Here is a 10,626-nt window from a genome sequence, read left to right on the forward strand (position 1 = left end):
GTACATTGACTAGGACAACTCTCAGTGATTTCATAGCTTTGTCTTGTAAATTACTGTAATGAAGGCAACCATGTGGGTTAGCATATTGTAATTATGAATTCTATAATTCTACATTTGCATCGTTAATAATAAGTGCATATTTTGTTCTCGTAAATAATAATTATTTCTTTCTTTTTGTTATGTGCTTAAGGTATTAAGGGAAGCACCGTTCATCAAGTCATATCAGAGAAGGAGTTCCTAAGTGTGTAAACAAATTTTTGATTATGAGGCAGTTGCACCAGGACTATGGTTTAAGCTGAGTGTGTAGACAGATCACTGATTATGAGGCTTTTCATACTAGGGTTTTAGCAGAAGTGTGAAAATGCCTCCATGAAGAGAGTGTAGTGGAAGAGCTATAGGTGTTACACTTGAGAGTTTTAGAGCCCTCCAGAGGAAGATGCAAGCATTGGAAGAACAAGTTTGCAGAAGAATAAATCTTTTCATAAGAGATGAAAGTGAGGATGAAGATAAAGAAGAAGAAAATGTTGAAGTAGAGGTAGTTGTGAACCCAAAGGAAGAGATTCTTTTTAAGGCCATCTCCAAGATTGGAAAAAGACCTAAGTTTGAGGTTCTCACATTTTCAAGAAATATTAAGCCAGAGCAGCTAATCAATTGGAGGAATTTTTTGAGTATGAAGATATTGAGGATCCTAATAGGGTCAAGTTTGCAAAGGGGAAACTCAAGGGACATGCGAAGATCTAGTGGGATGAGATTCAGTTGAAGTAAAATAGAAGAGGAAAGGAAAAAGTCACCAAATAGGATAAGATGATCACTAAATTGAAGAGATAATTTATTCCCATGGATTATAAGCTAGATCTACTAAATAAAATGTAAGGGTTGCAGCAAGCTAGAAGATCCATTCAAGAGTATATTGAAGAGTTCTACACAGTTCTCATTAGAACTAGTCATGTAGAAGCTTGTAAGGAGAAAGTTTCTTGTTATCTTAATGGGTTAAGGCCAAGCATTCAGGAGTAGTTGAGTCTAGTTGGGATGACTAGTATTGTGGAGGCATGCCAGTTTCCTATAAGAGTTGAGAAGAAGTTGCACAAAAATTTTGATAACAAGAATAGTGGAAGAGAGTTTGTGGTGGAAGAATTGGCGGAAAATCTTATGGAGGCCAAAATGATGATCAGAAGAACAAGGATGAGGAAAGTAGTAGTATTCAAAACCAAAGGGGAAACAATTTTAATTGTTTCAGTGATCAAAATAATAGAGATTAGAGAGAAAGAGGTAGAGGACAAGGATCTAGAAGAGGAGACTTTCGAGGAAAATATTTTCACTATGGAGAAGATGCGTATAGAGCATTTGAGTGTTCCTAGCACCAAGGAAGGATAGATCAGAGAACTGAAGGCCAAACTAGAGTTGTGCATGAACTAATGAAGATGCCAAATCATCCCATTATGAAGAAGCTTAAAGAGGATAAGTCCTAGTTAATAGGAGAGTCTTGTTGAGTGGTAAGAATGAACCTGATCAAAGGTGTTTGTTTCACACCAAGTGAAAATGTGAAGATAAGTGTTGTGATGTGATCATTTATGGTGGAAGCACTAAAAATCTAGTGTTAGAAAAGATGGTCACAAATTTCAATTTGAAGAGGTAGAAACACCTGTGTCCATACTATATTACCCAGGTGCAAGATGACCACAAGGTCATGGTCAGTGAGCAATGCTCAATAAATTTCAATATTGGAAGCTAGCAAGATGAGGTGTTGTGTGATATCATACCTATGGACATATGTCATATGTTGTTAGATAGGCCATGGCAGTTTCATATGCACATTGTACATGATGGGAAAGAAAATACCTATAGTCTGACAAAGGATGGAGTTAAACACAAGTTGCAGTCATTGAAGGAGAAAGAAGAAAAGAGGTATGTAGTGCTTCCAGATTATGTTTTATTCATGGAAAGGAGTTTCTCCAAGGTATGGAGAATGACATATGTGTTTTATTGTAATCCCAAAAGATGGCAAAGAAGAAGTAGTGGAGGTACCTACAGAAGTTGCAAATTTTTTGGGATAGTTTTTGGATATTGTGTCAGATAATGCACCTGATGAATTACCCCCAATGAGGAAGATTAGTCAAAAAATGCATTTGATTCCAAGAGTCAGTTTGTCAAATAAGGTAGTGCACAAAATGACACCAGGAGAAAGTGAGGAGTTGAATATACAAGTGCATGAGTTGTTGTACAAGGGGTTGATTCAGGAGAGTTTGAGTCCATGTTCTATACCACTAGTATAAGCACCTAAGAAGAATGGATAATGGAGGATGTGCACAGATTATCATGCTATCAATAAGATCACAATCAAGTATAGATTTCCATTTCCAAGGATGGATTATATTATGGACTATTTGAGTGGAGTTGTGTATTTCACAAAAATAGATCTGAAGAATGGATACCATCAAATTCACATTAGAGAAGGTGATGAGTAGAATACTACTTTCAATAAAAGGAAAGGACTATACGAGTGGTTAGTCATGTCTTTTCAACTAAACAATACACTGAGAACTTTCATGTGGCTCATGAATGAGGTACATAAGGAGTTTCTAGGTATGTTTTTCATTGTTTACCTAGATGGTATTTTGATCTTTAGTAAGATGTTGGAGGAGCATTTGATGCATATTCAAAAGGTGTTTGATAAGTTGAGGGAAGAAAAGTTGTTGATAAACCTTAAGACGTGTAAGTTTCTGAAGGAGTTGGTGTACCTGGGATTTGTAGTTTCAATAGAAGGTCTAAAAATGGACCTAGAGAAAGTGAAGGCTATCCTTGAATGGCTTACTCCAAAGAGTGCTACAGAGGTAAGATCTTTTCATGGACTAGCTAGTTTTTATAGAAACTTCATAAGAAGTTTTAGCACTATTTGTGGGCCCTTGACTAAAATAATGAGGGGGAATAAGAAATAATTTAAGTGGACTATAGGTGAAGATAAGAGTTTTAATCTATTGAAACATAAAGTTATAGAGTAGCTTGTTTTAGCACTTCCATATTTTAGCAAGGTATTTCAAGTAGATTGTGATGCGAGTGGTACTACAATAGGAGTTTTTTTGAGCCAATAAGGTTCAGGGATTGAAGAAGTGGAGACATTATATTCTTTCTAAGGAGTTTGTTTTGTATACTGGTCATCAAGCTTTGTAATATTTGAATAGTCAAGGAAAATTAAACCAAAGGAATTTGTAAGTGGGTTGAGTTTTTGTAGAGTTATACATTTCTTTTGAAACAAAGGAGTGACAAGTCTAACAGACTTGTAGATGCTCTTAGTAGAAGACAACTTTTACTGATAGAGATGCAAATTGAGGTGGCTCGGTTCAAGGAACTCAAGAATTTGTTTCTAGAGGATCTTGATTTTGGTGAAACTTGGAAGGCTTGCACAAAACCTATTTCACTTGATAGGAAAAAGTGGTTGGATTTCATAATCCAACTTGGTATGATGTTCAAAGGAAGTCAGTTGTACATTTCGAGAAGTTCTATGAGAGAGAATCTCGTCAAGGAGAAGCAAAGTGGAGGATTGGATGGACATTTTGGGAGAGATAAGACAATTTCTTTGGTTGCTAAGAATTATTATTGGCCACAGTTGTAGCAAGATGTGAAGAAGTTTGTGTAGAGTTACAGAGTATGTTAGATGACAAAAGGAGTGAAGTAGAATACATGGTTGTATCAGCCATTACCTGTACTAGAGAAGTTGTGGGAGGATGTCAACATGGACTTTGTTCTTAGATTACCAAGGACTATATGAGGGCATAATTTTATTTTTGTAGTGGTTGAAAGATTTTCAAAGATGTTACATTTCATTCTCTACAGGCAGACTAGTGATGGTGTTCATACATGGCAGAGTTGTTTTTTCGAGAAGAGGTGAGACTACATGGTCGGCCAAAGAGTATAGTTTCATATCAAGATACCAAATTTGCTAGGTGTTTCTAGTAGACATTGTGGAAGAAATTGAAGATAGAATTGAATTTTAGTTCATCCAAAGACTAATGAAGAGATAGAACTTGTGAATTGTAGTTTGGGAAACTTGTTGAGATGTTTGGTTCGAGATAAACCAAAAGGAGTACTAATAAATCTTACCACGGGAAAAATTTACATATAATAATTATGTTAATAGGAGTATTGGTAAATCACCATTCCAGATTTTATATGGGAGCAGTCTCAGAAATGCTTCTAAATTGAGGCAATTGGATAAAGGAGAAATAAGTAGTGTTGAAGTAGAAGAATTTGCTTAACAATTGAAGAGTATCCATTCGGAGGTGAGGAAGCACATTGTTAAGATGAATAAATCGTATAAAGCTAAAGAAGATGTGAGAAGGAGGTATAAGGAATCCCAAATTTGAGATGAACTCATGGTTCATTTGAGAAAGGAGCATTTTCTAAGTGGGTAAATATAATAAGCTGAAAATGAAGAAGTTTGGACCATGCAAGATAGTAAAAAGGCATGATTATGGAAATGCGTATGAAGTGGAGTCGTCTGTTGAATTGAATACTTGACTAGTATTTAACATTTCAAATTTGACAAAGTATTATGAAGGAGGTGATCGAGATGAAGTTGCAGAAGCACAGTGGAGTATTCAAGAAAATAGTTTAGCTACAATAGAGATTAAGGAGATACTAGATAGTCATGTTGGAAAAACTACAAGGAACATAACTTATGAAGAATGCCTGGTCAAATGAAAAGGGAGGCTAGTAGAAGATTCATCGTGGCTAGCAAGGGAGGAGGTTAACTATCTTGGTGTTCCTCTAAATACTTGAGATGTAACGGGGTCATTTCTCAAATTACCCTAGGCATTTGATGCAAGAGCATCCTAGGTGTAAGAGAAATCTTGCATCTCCCAAAAATATTTCCTTTTTGTTTCTTGAATAAGGGTTGTCTCAGTGCAGAGTTTTTGTTACTGGAGGTTTGCTACTTAGTAAGTCAGTCATACAAACTCATAATATCTTAATTTTAACGGTGGATGTTCATCTTGGATATATCGGCCAACCAATTGAGGCTAAGTGCCATATCATGAGTATTCATGGATTTATTGCATATTTTTTGTGTAAAATTTTGTTATAAAAACTCCAGGGTCACTATTGAAGGCATAAACGTGCCCGAATGAGGCCTAAAAACTCAACGAATGGTCGCTTACGCAAATCCAAGCCTATAGATCAGAAGCTGAGGATTCTAAAAAGTGGTTATAATAGCCAATCAGAGCAATAGTTCCAAATTTATGGCCTTCCGAAGTTGGGCCAACCAAAACTTCCAAAATAAATGTCAATGGTGTATTTGGCCAACTCTATATGTATTGTCAGGGTCTATCGGCCCAAGGTATTGAGTTTGAGTGTCTAGAAGCTTCTCGAGTGGTATAAAATTGCATGTTTAAAAAATATATGTAGATTGTCTAGGACAACTCTAGGTGATAGTTTGTAGCTTTGTCTTGCAGATTACTATAATGAAGACACCCATGTGGGTTAGCATATTGGAATTGCGCATTTGCGGTGATAATAAGAAGCCCATATTTTATTCTCATGAATTGTTGTTATTTCTTTGTTTCTATTATGTGCTTAAGGTATTAAGGGGGGCACCCTTCATTAGCTATCTTAAAAAAATTAATATATATTAAGGATATATGAGTAAATATAGGAAAATATTTTTAAGAAAACAATTATTTATGTACATTTTTTGCATTTCAAATTGAAGGAATGTTGAGTGATTTCATAAATGAATTTTTTTTTATTAATAATTTACATTTTATGCATACAGAAAATAATAATAATAACCCAATAAAATTATAATGAATGATATATTATATTGTGAAAATCTTAAGAGTGTCCTTAGCAAACCATTTTCATTAATCAAAATTATCAACAAAAAAATTGTCATCACAAAAGAATGAGGTAACAAAAATATGCAAAGATACCTATTAATGATTTAATTAGAAAAAGTTGGTTAAATATCTTTGAATTGAATTTTAGTTTAATCTAACATAAATCTTAGAAATATTTAGAAAATGGAAATAAATATTTATTACTTAAATTGACCTTTTTCTTATTTGAAGTAAGTATATATTTAATTTTTTTATTGTATGTTTACATATATCAAAAATACATTAGTGATAGGATTATAATATTAAGATTTTTGAAATATGGGATGTGTTATTTCAATGACAATGTTTGATTATATAACTTTGGGGATGCACCTATGTTTTTTTAGTATTAATATTTGCAAATATAATTACACCAATTAACTTCTACTAATCTTATTTTAAAATCATAATGCTAACATTATTTATCTTGTCTTTAAGGCATGTATAACATATGGTTTTATTCTATTAGGATATAATTGGTCCTCAACAACACGCATATTCTTGAATAATACAAAAAATTGAATTGAAATATTTAAAAAATTTACTTATTGAATGAATATCTTCTAATTATTAGTCAACAATTGTATTTTAGTTAAATAAAAAATATTAATGTCAAAACATAATCATGAAAATACTAAGTCGAATGTTTGTACTTCTATGTTGAATACAAATATCTAAAATTTTAATTTAAAATTTTAAACCATAAAAATTGTACTAATAATTTATTGAATTAACTTAGGATTTATTAATTGTTTTATAAAACATCATATACTTTTAATATTTTTCTTCATAAATGTGAGAAGTAAGACATCAAATTTTTGTAGTTACAATAAAACTACATCGTAATCTCATTGCAATCACAATATTTGAGGATAATGATTCTACAAATTTTTACTAGATTGTTATTTATTTATCAATCCACTCAATAAACTTATTGCCATCTCATCTAATGCATGAACGAATCTTTTCCTCCAATGTCTTTTTGCAGCCAAGATTCCAAATACTCCCCAAAATCCAATAGAAGCACTTGCCATCCACTCTACATACCAGTGCCATGGAATTTCTCCTCCCTCATCATCCTCCTTCCCAAGAATAGGGGTTTGTATGTTATAATTTGACATCTCTCCACATCCACAAGATTTGTTGTTAACTGGGAATCCACAAAGACCAGGGTTTCTAGAGAAATAAGTGGAATTGAATGTATTAAATTGTCTCCCTTCTGGTATTCTTCCACAAAGGTTATTGTTGGATACAATAAAAAAACTTAGATAGCAAACTTGTAGCATTTCATTTGGAATCTTTCCTTTTAGTTTATTATATGAAAGATCAAGTGACTCTAACTCTGTAAGTAATCCAAAACTCCTTGGGATCTCTCCTGAAAGACTATTATATGATAAGTTCAATGTGTGAAGACTTTTAAGATTCCCCATTATTGAAGGAATGTTGCCCGATAGATTATTTACAGATAGATCAATGCAAGTTATAAGTAACATCACTGAACTAACATACACCATTTCTAATCCTTTGTTGAACACTTGGATCTCTTCTTTGTAATAGTAAGAGCCACCATCATTGTCATGTGAGTTTCCCATTGTAGAATTCCTCATACTTTTCAATGTTGCTAATTGATGTGGGATAGAACCTATCAAATAATTTTGTGAAATATCCAAAACATGGAGACTTGATAGATTTCTTAATTGATGTGGAATGTTTCCTTCAAACTTGTTAGACCTCAAAACCAGTATCATCAATTTAGAGAACTAACCCAACCAAGATGGTATGTTCCCAGAAAAATGATTGTTGGCCAAATCTAGAATTTGCAAGCTAGAACAGTTCTTAAGGCTTGATGGCAAGTTTCCCTTTAACATATTGTCCTTGAGATGAAGTGAACTGAGTCCACTTAGCATTCCCACATGACATGGTATCTCTCCCATTAATCCAGTACTTGCTAAGTTTAATCTTGTTAAACTAGAACAGTTAATTATCCTTGATGGTATTTTACCAAATAATTTATTGTTTGAGAGATCTAAACCCCCACATGTTGTAGAAGGCCAATTGAAGAAGGTATATCACCATGTAGATCATTTGTTGAAAGTGACAAAAACTGAATGGATGGTATAAGATTGCCAATATCCACTGGAATAGATCCTGTGAATCTATTATGAGACAAATCTAATAGCTCCATGATTGATGTTGGCACTGAAGAAAAAGGAAGAGGACCTTGTAACATATTACTGTGCAAATCAACACTTTGAAAACCTTTTGCAATCAAGCTTGAGGGAACATTTCCTTGCAAGTTATTGTATGACAAGTTGAGATATTCCAAAGGAAGCACCCCTAACCAATCTGGAATATTTCCATATAGACTATTATTGGAGAGATCCAAATTAGACAATCTATATTGTGTGGAAATGAATGGTGGAATTATGCCCTCGATACTACATGAAGCTAAGCTCAAGCTATCAAAATAAATTGTGGGTATCCAATATGGTTCAATTGTGATAGACAACTCATTGTAGGATAAATCAAGTTGAGAAGGTTTGGTCAGTTTTTTAAAAAAACTAAGAGAAATATTTCCTCGAAGATTGTTTGAAGATAGGGTAATGAACTCTAGACTAGGAAGACTTGCGATTGAAGTGGGAATGCTACCATTTAGTTTATTAAAGGAAAGATCTAGATACACCAAGGAGGAAAGACTTCCCAACTTATAAGGTATATTTCCACTTAGAACATTGGAGGATAGGTCTAATTCTATCAAAGAGGAAAGGTTACCTAACTCGGCAGGTATATTTCCACTCAAAGAATTCCGAGAAAGATCTAAATTCACCAAAGAGGGAAGGCTACCCAACTTAGAAGGTACATTTCCACCCAACATATTTCTAACGAGGACTAAAGTAGTCAAAGATGGAATTTGACTAAGTGATGGTGGAATCTCTCCATTCAACGAGTTGCCATATAAAACCAAATTTTGCAGGGTGGAAAGATTTCCAATGGAAAGAGGAATAGGACCTTCCATATTTTCCATATTTCTCAATCTAAGATAGATGAGAGAGGTGATATTTCCGATACAAGGTGGCATACTTCCTTTTATATTAGCACCTGAAAGAAGAATAATATTTGACTTAGATTTCCACTAATTAAGTTTTCTCCCCCTAACATGAGCTCTTTTAGAGAAGGCAGGCGAGAGAGACTCAAGGGAAATGAACCACTTAATAATGGACTTTCAGACAACAAAAGTGAAACCAAAGTAGTCATATTTCCTAACCACAACGGAACTGGTCCTTCAAAGTTGTTGTAACCCAAGTGGAGGTGGGTAAGGAACGATAGGTTTTGGATAGCATTGGGAATGTGCCCTGAAAGCATGCAGCCTAAAAGGCGTAGTTGCTGGAGATTAGGCAGATGAGAAAGGGGTGCTTCCAATTGCTTTCCTGTCATATTCAGCACTACTCCACTAAGGGACAAGTATTTCAATTTCTGCAATTTTTCTGTCCACGCTAAACTAGGACTGTACACTAGTTCCCCATTACCACCATAAGAAAGTAGTCCACCATCATCCGCCTCTGCCACTGACAGGTCCAAAACTTCCAGCTGAGAGAGATTCCCCAATTGGTAGGGAATTGTACCATTGAACCAAGCGAAGGACAAGTTGAGATACTTTAAATTGTACAAGGAGGCAAAATGCTCTGATATTTGACCTTCAAAATTATTGAAGCTCAAATCTAGATGTCTCAATTCTTGAAGGGAAAACAAAGCTGCATGTAAACAACAGTGATAACCACTCAAATTTCTATAAGAGGAAGCTTAAATCGTGAAACATGAGAGGTTTGTTCGTTAAAAATACCTGTTGGAACTGTACCATTGAACCTGTTCTCGCACAAGTCGAGATAAGATAAGTTGTGCAAGGAGGCAAACTGATTTGGTATTTCACCTTCTAAATAATTGAAGCTCAAATCCAGATGTCTCAATTCTTTCAGGGCAAATAGACCTACATGTTAAACATCAACGAAATCTAGTAAGAGAAAGCTGCTTAAAACAGAAAATATGAAAGATCGTTTCGTTAAACATACCTTTAGGTAGAACACCACTCAAATAATTGAAGCTTAGATCTAGATGCTCCAACTGTTTTAAATGGAACAAATCTCTAGCAAGTCTTCCATTAAATGACCTACCCCAATAATCATACACATAACTATCCACATTCTCCACATGATTGGCAAGACGGAGTTTGAGAACATTTGAGTTGATGGAGCTACATTCCACTCCCCTCCATTCACAGCAGTTAAAGCCTTGCCATGAATGCAATAGATGTGAAGGATTAAGTTGTTCTTGAAAGTAAGAAGAGCATCTCTTTCGTGTGGCAGGCACATGGTATTGCCATTTATCATCTGTGAATACCATGACAGTGCGATTAAACATGAGCATATGACAACGGAGGAACGATCCATGGCAAGAATTCAGATTATTTCATCTGCAACAACAGTAATTTTGATAAGAGATCACAACCATCAGAATTGAACCAAATTAAAAAATATCTACTACTGGAAATATAAATAGAACAACAACAAAGAGAAATGCTGGTAGCTACCAAAGGTTTAATGCATATAGCTTGAACAATGGCAAGAAGAGTGAGTAATGAGGAAGGGAAACTGAGATTAAATAAGCAGGAGACGGCATGAAATGAGTGAAGGAGAACAAGTCAACATGACGGTGGACACGGGAAAGTGAATTTAACACGGCAATCGTGACATGGACGAAA

At 34.6% G+C, this 10,626-nt stretch overlaps 1 pseudogene across 1 annotated transcript; it reads right to left on the reverse strand.

Annotated features, from left to right (window-relative positions):
• Positions 1 to 7,264: 7,264 nt before the first annotated feature.
• On the reverse strand, positions 7,265 to 10,315 carry LOC149549549 (uncharacterized; annotated as a pseudogene). The gene is made up of 3 exons (XR_016354475.1): positions 9,938 to 10,315; positions 9,712 to 9,855; positions 7,265 to 9,622 (listed from the first exon to the last, which is right to left on the reverse strand). The product of XR_016354475.1 is annotated as an uncharacterized LOC149549549 (transcript).
• Between the last annotated feature and the right edge of the window lie 311 nt (positions 10,316 to 10,626).

This window comes from Cupressus sempervirens, chromosome 7, assembly GCF_028749045.1.
Source record: "Cupressus sempervirens isolate cs-2001-9-10 chromosome 7, ASM2874904v1, whole genome shotgun sequence".
NCBI lineage: Eukaryota > Viridiplantae > Streptophyta > Pinopsida > Cupressales > Cupressaceae > Cupressus > Cupressus sempervirens.